Here is a 14,774-nt window from a genome sequence, read left to right on the forward strand (position 1 = left end):
GTTCATTTGCAGTTCTCTTATTCTGGATTTATTTCACCAATCAGGGATAATATTTACTGTGGTGAGTGTTATGAATGTTGCTAGTAACACAACTGACACAGACTTGTCCATAGAGAAAGGGTTTTGTTTTGTTAACCCTTTAATCATAGTAACAAATTACTTAGAGTGCACCATAAATGATCTAATTTTGTTATAACTCTGCATGATTTATTAATGCTGAATTGTGCCTTGGGGAGTAGCAGTGAATTGATAATGTACTGACTTAGTTTTTTTGTTTTATTTTATATTTTAGTTTTTGAGGTTGGAAAGATACATACAGATTTTAGGTTTTGTAGATATTGAAATGATATTGTAACCCTGAATAGGAGATGTTTTTAATGGATTGAAGAAATATCAATGGTTACATTTTTGGTTTGGGGCAGTTGAGTGAACATGAAAGTAGGAGAGTACCACCAGTTATTCCAAACATTAACATACTTATTAACTATAAGTATGTTAATAACATATTAATTATGCCATGTTTAAAAAATGCATTCAGAGCTGGGGGTATGCCTCAGTGGTAGAGCTCTTGCCTAGCATGTCCTGGGCCCTGGATTCCATTCTGAGCACTGGGGGGAAAGGCATTGGGGGAAGTTGGTTGGTGGTACTGGGGCATTCATTAAGGTCACCATCAATTTCATCAGAAAGACCTTTAAATTTGAGGAAGTCGTCAAGCTCACTGTAGTAGTGGATGAGGTTTCCAAAATTCTGGTATTTGCTTGAAATCTCAAACTTTATTGTTGGTAACAAATACTGTTAGTTGCCTTGCTTAGAATGACAATTCATTTATTCAGGTCTGAATAAGCATAGTTTGTTAGTTATCCTTTCTTTGTAAAAATGTCATTGCATGAAAAAAGAGGCTAGTTCAGTTTATAACTTAATCATGTGCATACTCTCCTTTAATACAGTGGAGATATTGTACTTCACTATGGAGTAGAAGTGCCTTAAATAAAGTTCTCAACTCATCACAAAGATAATTAAAAATAATTTGTGTTCAAGGGTTGGCATTTAATGAAATGAATTTTTTTTGCAATTTCATCAAGGATATGCTTTTATTTTTCCAAAAGGAGATTTTTTAAAAATTATTTTTGTGTTTTGAAAACTCAATAGTGTACATTTAACTCGATTAATTGACAGATTTTTAGATCCAGGACATTGCCTTCCTGGTGATAGCAGATCCCATCACATCAGACTTTGTTATTGGTCCTGATAGCTTCCACCTATGTAGCTAGCACTACTTTGCCTTCTGTGCTAATGTGTGTGAAGGCAACCGTGGTGCACGTCTTTCTGTGGGCTAAATGTTCTAGTCTGGCCTTCTCCTCGATTAAATATTAGGGAACTCCCATCTTATAATATAGGGAAGACGGGAAAACAGTCTGCTGGATGGGATCCACATCATGAGAAATCATCACCAGCTATGTTGCCTTGTTTTCCATCAAGGTAGTGATAGTGTTAACCTCTGCTCCAGGGACAGGCGCTCTCTTAGTGGGGACATACTCTTTGTTGGCAGCTTTCCTTTCAGCCCAGCCAACAGTCTCTGCTTCTTCTCTTGCTTTTGTCTCTGGTCTGTACTTGTTGATTGGCTTCTTAAGCAGTTGGGTAGCTGTTCCATGATCTAAATAAACCCTGGGCAAACTGGTTAATTGCAGTAGGTACTTTGACCTGTGTGTAGAGGTTAGTCCTTTTGCCATTTGACAAAGCTGGTGAGGTCCCTTTTGGGTTGTATGTTCTAGCCAGTTCCCAAAATCTTAGGTCTTTTCTCAAATGGAGAGGACTTTTACCACCTTCTTTTTTGTTTGCTTCTTCACAGCAGCAGGCGCTGGGGCCAGTCTCTTACCTTTGGTTATCTTTCCTTTTGGCATCTTTGGTGGCTAAAAGGAACATTGAGGATATTCTTAAATGAAACTGGCATTAAAAAACAAGAACCAGGTCTGCGGTAGTAGCTCAGTGGTAGAGTACTTGCTAAGGACGTGTGAAGCAGTGTGTCTGATCCTTGGCACCACAGAAAAAATAAATAAAGGTATTGTGTACATCTGTAACTAAAAAAACAACTAAAAAACCCCCACCAAAAGCAAAAAAACAAACAAACAAAAAAAAAAAAAAAACAAGAAACAGCCAGGTGCCGTGGTAAAAACAAAACAAAAGCAAGAAAGAAACTCCCAAAAGCTACAAGTCCTAGGTGGTTAAAAATATGATGATTATGTAGTATTCAGTTTGATGCCTCTGTCCTGATTCCTGCTGAGGTTCTAGCAGATTTGTTCATCATTTCTTTTGTATCATCATTATAAATGTCAATTACAATTAAAAAGAGGAAAAAACCCTTAATATTATAATGAAAATAATTTTGACCTAATAGACCTGAAGTTTTAGAGATCCCCAGTTGTCCATGACCTACACTTTGAGAAGAGCTGTAGTTTTGATTTATCAAAGTCTAATTGGTACTTCTTCCCTTAGGCAATGCAAGTGTTAATGCCTATACTTTCCATCCCCATTCTATCCTTGCTCTATATATGAACTCTATGTTTTACACACAGTATTATCTTTAACATTGTCATATACAGTTGAGTATGGTGGTTCACATTTGTAATCCCAGCTACTTGGGATGCTGAGTCAGGAAAATTACAGGTTTCACGGTTAGCCTGGGCAACTTAGCTAGACACTGTCTTGGGGCAGAAAAGAAGAAAAGGCTGAGGATGTAGCTCAGTGACAAACTCAAAATGCCCCTGGGTTCAGTCTCTAGTACAGCCTCTCCCCACAAAAGTTGTCATCTGCATGTTTAGTCTTTTCTTTGTCATACCTTCCTGCATGGCTGACTTTTCTTGATCATTTTTTCCCCTCTGCATATGGGTTTGCCTTCTGCAAATATCTTTATCTCTCTTTTACGAAGTATGTGTTTAGATTCATTATTTTTTGCACTTGGCTTCTAATTGTTCCATCATCATCTGTTGTAAGACTATCTTTTTTTCCTATTGAATCGCCTGTGCATCTTGTCAAAAACTAGCTGACTATATTACTGTAGATCAGTTTCTGGGCTATCTGTTGATCTATGTTTTTCTTTCACCAGTATTGCGTTGATGTTACAGCTTATTGTATAAAGTCTTAAAATTGGATGATATGAATCCTTTGACTTAATTCTTTTTCTTAGTTGTTTTGAGTATTCTACTTCTTTTGCTTTCCATATAAATTATAGTCATATCTCAATATGTATAGAAAAAGCATGCTGAGAATTTGAATGGGATTGCCTTGAATCTGTATGTCAAATTAAGGAGAACAGACATTAATGATGATCTTTCTATTTGTCAGTATCATATGTCTCTGTTTTGAACATTCTTTGATTTCTTTCATCAGTATTTTATTATTTCAACACACGGATTCTGAATATTTTTTTGTTAGATTTATTTACTTTTTGTTTGTGTATGTGATGCTATTATAAATTTATAAAAAAAGTTTAAAATTCTAGTTCATTGCTGGTATATAAGAATATAATTGACTTGTATATTCATCTTGAGTATTACATTTATCAGTTGTTTCTTCTTTAACTTTTAAATTGTAGTGTATCTTTAAATAATAATATACCATTTTATATAATATGGATCTTATAAGAATATGCTTCTGTTTCTCTCCTCCTGGTCTTTGTATTGTTATATATTTTACTTCTATGTACTTTATAAACCCCACAGCACGTTGTTATTGTATTTTGATCACATTTTAAAGTTAAATTTTTTTGGTATAATTTACATTTTTAAATTTCACTCATTTAAGAGTTTGAGTTTAGACAAATGTATGTACTCTGTGGTCTTTTGAGATGGGCTTCATTCCATCAGTATAATTCCTTTGATATTTTTTCATGCTATATCATTAGTGCATCCCTTTTTGTTAAATAGAATTCCATTATATAGGTGTGCCACAGTGTATTCATTTACCTATTGATGGATATTGGGCTTATTTCCAGTTTTCAGTGATTATGGATAAAGATCCTTTAAAGTCATGTACATACAGATTTTGGTATAAGCATACGTTTTCGCTTTTTTTTTTTTTAAGGAAAATACTTGGGAGTAGGATTTCCAGGTCACATGATGTATGTTTAACTTTGTACTTATTGTCAGCCTGTGTTCGAGGGACACTTTGCATCTTCACTAGCAGGGTATGAGAGCTCCAGTTCTGCATCTTAATGAACACTTGGTATTATAATTTTCTGAAAATTTAGGCTTTCAAATAGGTATGTAGTAGTATTGCATCATGGTTTTAATTGACTGCTATAGCTTTATCCTGAGATTAGGACATGTTGTCCTCTAAACTTATTCTTCTTCAAAATTGTTTTGGTTCCTTTGCCTTTCTATGTAAGTTTTATAATCCTCTTATTTGTATCTATAAAAAGTCCTTCTGGGATTTTGACCTGAATTTCATTAAATCTATAAAGTAGTTTGGGAATATTTTAGTCTTCTAATTCATGAACATGTTAATCTCTCTGCACTTATTAGGTCTTCTTTGAACCTTTTCACCAGTGTTTTATAGTTTTTCCAGCCATATACAGATCTGCTGTACATATTTTGTTAGAATTATACCCATATATTTCATATTTTTGGAGCTATATTGTAAGTGGTGTTTTGGAATTTGTTTCCAGATTTTCCTTTTTAGTGTATAGAAATATAATTTATTTTTGTATGTTAACCTTGCATCCCATTCACTCATTCATTCATTCATTCATTTTGCTAGAAATCGAACCCAGGGCCCAATATAAGCTAGGCAAGTGCTTTGGCACTGAACCACATTCCCTAGCCCTAAACTCAATTATTTATAGGATTTTTATGGTTTTGGGGGGTTAGATTTCTTTGGTTAATTGAGTTTTAAGGAGGCTCTAAAAATTCAGAGAAATGTCTGTTATAATTACCTTTGTACCTAGAATTTTCAGTGCTCTCCCTTCCATTGTGTGGATCAACATTTTTATTTGGTGTTATTTTCCTTCAGTCTGAGAATTTCTTTTCACATTTCTTAGATTTTAGAGCTGATGGTGATGAATTTTTTCAGGTGATGAATTTTGTGTATCTGAAAAATTATACTTTTATCTTCATTTAAAAAGTATTTTTTGACTGGTTTTTCCTCCCTTTTCTATTCAGTATCTATAAAGATGTTCTACTTTATTCCAGCATCTAAGAAGTTTTCCATACATGTGCAGCAACCTAACAAGTCTATGGAGGCAGTAAGCTTGGGGTAATTTTAGAACTCCTTCTTTGTTTTCTCTTTCTCAGGGATTATTGTCACACATTCTCTGATATCTAAACACTTATGTGTCACCTTTTTTTTTTCTGGCATTTCATTGTTTGGTCCCCTTTTTTTATTGAATCTCGACTAGAAGCAGAAGTCCAGAGACATAAGAATTTTTTAAGTCTCAAAGTTCCTTCTGAAGTGGAAGATTGAGATGTCAAGAAGATTGTCACTTCAGTAATCCAAATGTTTGTCTTATATGGAAAATCTGGATTTAAGGTTCCTTCTGAGACTAACGGATTGGTGTTTATTTCACTGATTTTAAAATAAAGATCTGAATACAAACTTCTGAATGTTGATGTTGTCGAAGTAATCTGTCAACCTTTTTTCTCTAGATATACACCTTTTGTTTATTTTATTTTTTTACAGAAATCTTACCATAAACTCTATGTCGAAGATATTTTCTTCTTAAAGATTTATGTAGTTTGGCCTTTTACATTTATGTCTTTAATCAATCTAGAATAGGGTTTTGTATATGTGGGTACAAATTCTTTTAATATTTGTTTTCTTCCTTTAGAAATAACTTACTGGCTCATCACCATATTTTAATTCAGTTAATGTTTGCCCATTTTGTTATAAGTTTCCATATATGTAAGTTCTGTTTCTGAGCTCTTCACTCTGTTGCTAATTTACTTTTTACTTATGTAACAGTTCTTTATTTCTGTAATAAATAAACTGTTTACTTATGTAACAGTTTCTCTTTATTTCTATTGTAATGTACATGTGATATAGCACCAACTTTGTTAATAGTTGCATAGCATTTCTTTTTCAGTATTTTTTTTCCCCTGCAAATCTTTCTGGTTTGGTATGTCTTATAAATTACATAAATCTGGATTTTTTTCTTACATAGCATATTTATCCCATTTACATCCATTGCAATTAAAATATTACATTAAACAATTATTTATTTTAATATAGACATGTAAATCACCTTTTTTTCTGCCTTTTTCCCTTTCCAGATATAGCAAATTTGGACAAGAAGAGTTTATTTTGTTTTAAACTGTAGGCTTTCTTTTAGACCTGGCATGTGATAATAGTGTATTTGATTTTGGTCTATACTTTGGATTGCTGTAATTCTTTTCTGAAGTTTGTATGTTCTACCTAGATTGAATGAATTTAATCTGCTTATGGTTCATGTACTCATATTTTCTTTTCCACTCATTGGCATAGAGGGTGGGCAGTTTTCCTTGCCTTTGAAGGTCAGTTTTAAAATAACATTTAAACATTGTTTTATTATTTTAGTTTACACTTAAATTGAAGATGTTAATCCATTGACGTCCCGGGGTTATTTGGAGGGTATCTTGTTTGACTGCATTCTTGAGTGGCCTCCAGGCTTTGTGTTCTGTCCCCTGGATGAGGCCTCCAAACTTAGGTTCATGCAGGTATACCCATCACTTTGGTATTGCCTGTGCAACTTCATTGCTAGGTTAAGTTCAGGTTGAGAACTTTGTGTGGCTCTGGGCGTGGTGGCACATGCCTGTAATACTAGCTACTCGGAAGCTAAAGCAGGAGGATCACAAATTTGAGGCAATTTAGCAAGACCCTGTCTTAAAAACCAACAAACCCCACAAACTTTGTGCACACCCACTTGCCACTGTGTTTTGTTTCATATTTTAAATTTTCAGTAAATTTTCCATAAATGAAAAATTCATTGTACTAATTACTGGGAGAAACTGTTGAGGGCACTTAAGATGGGTGATAGTAAATATACACAAGTGTTCTGAGAGGCTTTGACTATCCTGGGGAAAGATATCCTGTAATATTATATATAAATAGTACCTACTGGGCATGGTAGCACAAGCTTGTAATTCCAGCAGCTTGGGAGGCTGAGGCAGGAAGAGCACAAGTTCAAGGTCAGTTTCTACAATTTAGTGAGAACCTGTCAGAGAGAGAGAGAGAAAGAGAGAAAGAAAAAGAAAATAAAGTTGGGGCTGGGGATGTAGCTCAGTAGTAGAGAGGCCCTGGGTTCAGTGCCCAGTCTGTGCCCTCACCCCCCTACCCCATATACAATTTAGGAAAAGAACTGTCTACAACCCAATAGAGAACTGGACACAGCCTTTTAAACAGGTTGATAAGTCTTGAAAAAAATAATAAATTTAGCTATTAAATATTGGGAAAGAATTAGAGAACTGAAAATGAGCATTACTGATAGAGGATTTATTTGTTGAGCTTTGCTTGTGGGCTTATCAAAAGCTTAAATTGTGCTTTTCATTTGATTGGAATTTAAAGAAATATAAATTTGCTAAATTATGTTCATAGGGAAATAGAGACTTGGTTAACAACCACATACTCTTTAGTAGAAATAAATTATCGTTTAACTGTTCAGTAAAACACCAGGCAGATGTTAATTTTGAGATCTGTTTGTTTTGATGTGGAAAATAGTTAATACATTGAATGAAAGAAGTAGTTCATAAAATTAGATATAAAGATTTGTACTATATATAAGAAAAGATAATTGCAATGTAATCAGTATTTTGGTAAAAGGCGAAAGATTTATACGATCTGAAGAGAAACCAGAGTATATAATCAGTATTTTGGAAATTGCGTGAAATGGTTCCCAAACTGTGACTAAAGGTTTATTTGTGGCTGGGCGTGGTGGCACATGCCTGTAATCTCAGCAGCTCCAGAGGCTGAGGCAGGAGGATCTTGAGTTCAAAGCCAGCCTTAGCAAAAGCGAGAAATAAAATGCAAAATAGGTCTGGGGATGTGGCTCAGTGGTCGAGTGCCCCTGAGCTCAATCCCCGGTATGGTATCTCACCCTGCCACCAAAAAAACCCTGATCCATCCTCCCTCCCTCCCTCCCTCTCTCTCCATCCATCTATATGCATATGAAGATATGAAGTCTGAAAGGGTGTATTTAGATTTTTGGTGGTAGGGAGGTAAAACATTTCTTTGGGGGAGAGACCCTTGTTAGTTTTTCTAGTTGTAGAGTTTTTCTTCATTCAATAAATGTATCTAATTGCCTGCTATATTTTAAAAATTATAAAACTAAGCAGATTATTTTTTTCAGTCCTTTCATGCACTCTGAAGTGCTTGCTCTATCTTTTCCTGTGCATTTATTTATAAGGCAAAGGGAATGCATATTTTGCTACCTAAGATATTATTTTGAACACATATGTGTCTAGGACACAGCAAGCATAATAGATAAGGTATTTTACCTTCATGAAAACAGTCTACATAATTTTGCTGGAGATAGGTTTTGTTTGTATGTGTATATTTTTTAATCTCTGCATTTAATGTGTCCCAGATGGAATGATAGAGAAAGATTACTGTAAGGTTATCTCTTTCTACCTCTAGGTATTAGTGTTGTTTTCTGTTGCTGTAATAAAATACTTGAGGTTGGATGCTTATGAAGAAAATAGATTGATTTTCCTCAAGTTTTGGAGGTCAAAAAGCATGGTGGCTATTGCTCTGGTGAAGATCCTGCGTGGTGTCATCATGGTGGGAGCATGTGTGTGTGAGAGAGAAGGTGAGATGGGAAACCCAGAGTATGATTCTGAATTGGTGTATTATTATTATTGGCATTTATGTGAGTTTTGTAGTGCATTATAATTATACATAATAATGGAATTTGTTCTTGTATATTTGTGCAAGTACACAATAGAACAGTATAGTTTTGGCCAATTTCTGAAGTGGTATATTATATATACATTCGTGTATGTGTGTGTGTGTGTGTGTGTGTGTGTGTGTAATAGTGTGTTATTTTTCTGCAGCAGGTGGCTTTTAAATATGGGAAGTTCTCCTCCCCTTTGGATGTGTCTTAATAAAAATGATGATTCTGTCTCCTCCACCCCACCTCAAATTGAGATTCCGGGATTGTACCCAGGCCTCACTCATGCTAGGCAAGCTCTCTACCACTGATCTACACCAATCCACGATTGTTTTTTACAATGATTTAAAATAAAGAAAGGTGAGAAAAAGAACTGAGGTTGTCTTTCGTGTAATGGGGAGAGTGGGGAAATGGAGATCTTAGGTGCTGCTTTTCTGCTTGTTATAGAGACAAGAGTAGGGGAGAGGTCCAGTGTGTAGAAGTATATGAGGAAGAGCTAATTATGGAGGTTTGTTTCGTTCCTTCTGTGGTCCTGGGGATTGAACCCAGAGCCTTACATATGCCAAGCAAATGCTGTACTACTGAGCCACTTTACCAGTCCCATGGAGGTTCTCTTTCTTAATATCACTTCAGGTCCCTAGGCATGGCCCCCTTTGAATACTTTACTGCTCAGAGGCTCTGGAGCCTTGCTGTTGGAAAGTACCCTTGGCTGGTTAGTATCACTGTGATCTTGAGCACAGAATTTACTTTCTTTATGACTAAGTTTTCCTATCAGTGAAGTAAGGATAATAGACTTCATCATATAAAAATTGCCAGGTTTAAAGGAAATAAGTATATGGTAAAGTTCTGATGTAGAGCTTAGTACATATCAAGAATATAAATATTAGCTATCAATACTTTAACGACCAATTGTCTAGTCTGAGTTCAGTAGTGAAGTTGTGAGAATAGTTTGCAATAGCATAGTGTTTTAAATAGTTTATTTGAAAAGAATGGTAAAGTGCTGGGATCATTTTTCAAATAATGCTTGCTTATCCATTAGCATTCAGCATATCACATGAGTGCAGAGTAGTAGTTCAGAGATATTGAGAAGTCTGTAACTGAGACTTATGTTTTTAATTTTTGCTATACGGACTATTGTGATGCAAAAGATGTGTATTAGTTGAAAACAGGAAAGAGTGGGATAGGGTAGCATAACAGATATATAAAATTCCTTTATCTTCTTTCAAATGTTAGCTATGGGTGACAGTTAATTAGGTTTCTGTGTTTGCTTCCCTTCATCCTTCTTGAATGTGTTAATGATTATGTCATAGGCTGTTGCTCCCCTCCCCTTTTCATGAGTAAAGAGGGTGATACACTTATTTTTATCTCTTAAAGACTTGGGAAGCGACATGTAACAAATGAAATTAAACCCCTATCTCTCACCCTGCACAAAACTCAACTCAAAGTAGATAAAAGACTTAGGCACCAGAACAGAGACTCCATGCCTAATAGAAGAAAAAGTAGACGCAAATCTTCATCATGTTGGTCCTACCTAGGATCTGATTTCCTCCTAACAAGACTCCTAAAGTGTAAGAAGTAAAATCAAGAATCAAAAACTGGGATGGATTCATATTAAAAAGCTTCTTCTTGGCAGAGGAAACAATCAATAACATGAAGAGAGAGCTTAGAGAATGGGAGAAATCTTTACACCTGCACCTCAGATGAGAGCATTAATCTCTAGGATATATAAAGAACTCAAAAAACTTAATACCAAAAACCCCCAAATAACCCAATCAATAAATGGGCTTAGGAACTGAAGAGACACTTCACAGAAGAAGAAATACAATCAGTCAACAAATATATGAAGAAATGTTCAGTGTCTCTAGCAATTAGAGAAATGCAAATCAAACAACTCTTCTCACCCTGCTCAGAATGGCAATTATCAAGAATACAAGCAACAATAAATGTTGGTGAGGATGTGAGGAAAAAGGCACATTCATACATTTCTGCTGGGACTGCATTTGCTGGTGAATGGATGGAGCTAGAGAATATCATGCTAAGCCAAACAAAATAAACTAATCCCAAAAAACAAAAGGCCAAATGTTTTCTCTGATATGTAGATGCTAATTCACAATGTGTGTGGGGGTGCTAGGGAAGAATAGAGTTACTTTAGATTAGGTAGAGGGGAGGGAGCACAGGGGTAGGAAGGATAGTAGAATGATTCACACTCGCACATTACTACCCAGTGTACCTATATGACTATAATTAGAGGGATTCTACATCATGTACAACCAGAAGAATGAGAAATTATAATCCATCTATGTAAGATGTATCAAAGTGCATTCTGCTGTCATGTATAACAAATTAGAACAAATAAAAAAAATCTATTTAAAGGAAAATAAAGAATTCTCAGAAGCAGTAATTTCAGGCCTCACTGGAATGTTATTGTTCAGTAACATGGGCATCTATTTTCCTACTATGCCATTTTCAGCTGTGGCATCTACCTCATAGTCTTGAGCATTACCAAAGCTCGTGCCATCTGGTCAGATGGTAGGGAGAAGAGGGGCTGAAGCACAGTCTGTCTTTTTGCCTTATATCCCATTGGACAGAACTAGATCAGCAGGCCATAACTGCAGGAATTGTTGCAAATCTGCCTTTTTTCTATATAAATATGTGCAATTAGGTTTAGGGATTCTATTAACAAAGAAGAATATAGAGAGAATATCTGAGACATCTAGAATCTGAAGCAAGTTCCAAAATAATGTTTATATAAATATGTAAATATTAACAGTAAAGTAGACAAATACTTGTGCTTAATATATGTGTGCAATAGAACATGGTAGGCATTTTAAAAAATATTTGTTAACTTACGGGAAAGGGAACTTAATGTTTGAGGCCAGGACTCAGAGACTTTTCAGTATACATACCCTTTTGAATTGATGTGTAAATTCACTTTTTAAAAATAATAAATGGAATTTAAAAACATCTGAAGGTGAGGTCTGGTATATAAGTACAGAAATAGCCATGTCATTAAGAGACAATAATGCTTAAGGTTGTCATTTTTAGTAACTCTTCTCTTGTTAAAAAATGTTGAAATTCAAAACAACAAAACAAAAAGTTGGTTCTTTGAATAAATAAATAAAATTGGTAAACCCTTAGTTACACTAATGAAGAGAAAGAGAGAAAAATCAAATTACTAAAATTTGGGGTGAAAAAGAAAATTCCACAATGGACACTGTTGAAATACTGATAATTTAAGAAACCATTTTGAAAATTTATACTCTAATAGAAAAATCTTGAAGACATTGACAAATTTCTAGACTCATGTGATCTACCCAGTTGAAACAGGAGGAAATAGAAAATTTAAGCAGATTAATTTCAAGCAAGGAAATAGAAATTGCCATCAGAAACCTATCAGCTAAGAAAAGCCAAGTATCAGATGGATTCTCAGCTGAGTTCTACCAGACCTTCAAAGAAGAATTAACACCATTACTCAAAATTATTCCATAAAATAGAAAAGGAGGGAATCCTTTCAAACTCATTTTATGAAGCTACCAAAACCAGACAGCATATCAAGGAATGGAAACTTCAGACCAATATCCCTGATGAACATAGATGCAAAAAATTTTTAATAAAATTCTGGCAAATTGCATACAAAAACATATTAAAAAAATAGTACACCACGATCAAGTTGGGTTCATTCCAGGGATGCAAGGTTGGTTAAACCTACAAAAATCAATAAATAATTTAATTCATCACATCAACAGACATCAAAAGAGAAGAATCATATGATTATCTCAATAAATGCAGAAAAAGCATCGGACAGAATACAGCGTCTATTCATGTTCAAAACATTAGAAAAACTAGGGATAACAGGAACATACCTCAACATTGTAAAAACTATATATGTTAAACCCAAGGCTAGTATCATCCTAAATGGAGAAAAATTGAAAGCATTCCCTCTAAAAACTGGAACAAGACTGGAATGCCTTCTTTCACCACTTCTATTCAACATCGTTCTGGAAACTCTAGCCAGAGCATTTAGATAGAAGAAAGAAATTAAAGGGATACAAATAGAGAAGAATTCAAACTATCCCTATTTGCCGAAAACATGAGTCTGTATTTAGAAGACCCCCCCAAAAAACTATTCCATAAAACTTGTATAACTCATGAATGAATTTAGCAAAGTAGCAGGATATAAAATTAACATTCATAAATCTAACTGTGTTTCTGTACATCAGTGATGAATCAGCTGAAAGAGAAATTAGGGAAACAACCCCATTCACAGTGGTCTCAAAAAAAATTTTTTTTTTGAATCAGTCTAACAAAAGAGAAGACCTCTACAATCAGAATTACAGAACACTCAAGAAAGCAACTGAAGGAGACCTTAGAAGATAGAAGGATCTCCCATGTTCTTATATATGAAGAATTAACATTTTCAACATGGCCATACTTCTAAAAGCTATATACAGATTTAATGCAATTCCTATTAAAATCCCAATGATGTTCTTCATAGAAATAAAAAAGCAGTCCTGAAATTTATTTGGAAAAATAAGAGACCCAGAAGAGGCAAAGCAATCCTTAGCAAGAAGTGCAAAGAAGGAGGCCTCACAATACCAGACATTAAATTATACTACAGAGCCATAGTAACAAAAACAGCATGGTATTGGCACCAAAACAGACATGTAGACCAGTGGTACAGAATAGAAGACAGAGACAAACCCATATAAGTACAGTTACCTCATCCAAGACAAAGGCCCCAAAAACATACACTGGAAAAAAGATAACCTCCTCAACAAATGGTGCTGGGAAAACTGGAAATCCATGTGTAGCAAAATGAAGTTAATCTCATCTCATGCTGCACAAAACTGAACTCAAAAGTATATCAAGGACTTAGTCATTAGACCAGAGACCCTGTGCCTAATAGAGCAAAATGTAGGCCCAAATCTACATCATGTTGTTTAGGATCCAACTTCCTTAACTAGACTCCTAAAGTGAAAGAAGTATAATCAAGAATCAACAAATGGCATGGTATCAAACTGAAAAGCTTATTCTCAGCAAAGGAAATAATCATGAATGTAAAAGAGAACCTACAGAATGAGAGAGAATCTTTGCCACCTGCACCTCAGATAGAGAATTACTTTCCAAGCTATATTAAAAAACTCAGAAAACTTAGCACCCAAAACCAAATAACCCAGTCAATAAATGGGCAAAGGAACCGAACAGACAGTTCACAGAAGAAGTACAATCAATCAACATACACACACAAAAATGTTCAACATCTCTAGCGATTAGAGAAATGAAAATTTAAAAATATCTTGAGATTCCATCTCTAGTTAGAATGGCAGTTATCAGGAATATAAGTAATAGTAAATGCTGGTGAGGATGTGGGGAGAAAGGCACTCATACATTGCTGGTGGGACTGCAAATTAGTGCAACTAAGGAGTATGGACATTATTTAGAAAACTTGAAATGACACTGCCATTTGACCCAATTATCCCACTCCTTGGTCTATACCCAAAGGACTTAAAATCAGCATACTACAGTAATGCAGCCATATCAATGTTTATACCAGCTCAAATCACAATAGCTACACTGTGGAACTAACCTAGATGCCCTTCAAAAGATGAATGGATGAAGAAAATGTGGTATATGTACGATGGAATATTTCTCAGCCTTAAAGAAGAATGAAATTATGACATTTGCTGGTGAATGGATGGAGCTGGAGACTATTGTGCTAAGTGAAATAAGCCAATCCCCAAGAAAACAAAGGCTAAATGTAGCGCCCTTGCCTGGCATGCGTGCGGCCCGGGTTCGATCCTCAGCACCACATACAAAAACAAAGATGATGTGTCCGCCAATAACTAAAAAATAAATATTAAAATTCATTTTCTCTCTCTCTCTCTCTCTCCAAAAAAAAAAAAAAAAAAAAAAAAAAAAA

General features: G+C 34.9%; 1 long non-coding RNA gene and 1 pseudogene across 1 annotated transcript in view; one reads left to right on the forward strand and one right to left on the reverse strand.

Annotated features, from left to right (window-relative positions):
- Positions 1 to 1,226: 1,226 nt before the first annotated feature.
- LOC107144374 lies at positions 1,227 to 1,901 on the reverse strand (annotated as a pseudogene).
- Positions 1,902 to 7,833: 5,932 nt separating this feature from the next.
- Positions 7,834 to 14,774, forward strand: part of LOC125614082 — a 26,549-nt gene continuing 19,608 nt past the window's right edge. The window contains exon 1 of the long non-coding RNA XR_007344723.1: positions 7,834 to 8,792. This is a non-coding gene — a long non-coding RNA (uncharacterized LOC125614082). The remainder of the gene's footprint in view (positions 8,793 to 14,774) is intronic.

The sequence above is a fragment of the Marmota marmota genome, unplaced genomic scaffold (genome assembly GCF_001458135.2).
Source record: "Marmota marmota marmota unplaced genomic scaffold, marMar, whole genome shotgun sequence".
Classification (NCBI taxonomy): Eukaryota; Metazoa; Chordata; class Mammalia; order Rodentia; family Sciuridae; genus Marmota; species Marmota marmota.